Here is a 678-nt window from a genome sequence, read left to right as displayed (position 1 = left end):
CACTCATGCAGCCCCAGACCATGACACTCAAACCACCATGCTTGACTCTAGGCAAGACACACTTGTCTTTGTACTCCTCACCTGGTTGCCGCTCCACACTCTTAACACCATCTGAACCAAATAAATGTATTTTGGTCTCATCAGACCACAGGACATGGTTGCAGTAATCCATGTCCGTAGTCTGTTTGTCTTCAGCAAACTTTTTGTGGGGTTTCTTGTGCATCATCTTTAGAATAGGCTTCCTTCTGGGATGACAGCCATGCAGACCAGTATGATGCAGAGTGTGGCGTATGGTCTGAGCACTGACAGGTTGACCCCCCACCCCTTCAAGCCCTTCAGCAATGCTGGCAGTATTCATAGGCCTATTTTCCAAAGCCAACCTCTGTGTACGACGCTGACCACGTGCACTCAACCTTCGTAAACTGGGCCGCAGGGTGGTATTGCAACATGATAACGACCCCAAACACACCTCCAAGACGACCAGAGGCTTGCTAAAAAAGCTGAGGGTAAAGGTTATGGCCTGGCCAAGCCTGTCTCCAGACCTAAACCCTATTGAGCATCTTTGGGGCATCCTCAAACAGAAGGTGGAGGAGCGCAAGGTCTTTAATATCCACCAGCTCTGTGATGCTGTCATAAATGGGTGGAAGAGGGTTCCAGTTGCAACCTGTGAAGCTCTAG

Source organism: Ammodytes marinus (assembly GCF_949987685.1).
Source record: "Ammodytes marinus genome assembly, chromosome: 3".
Classification (NCBI taxonomy): Eukaryota; Metazoa; Chordata; class Actinopteri; order Uranoscopiformes; family Ammodytidae; genus Ammodytes; species Ammodytes marinus.
The sequence above is the reverse complement of the archived record's forward strand: the minus strand, read 5'-3'. Positions refer to the sequence as shown.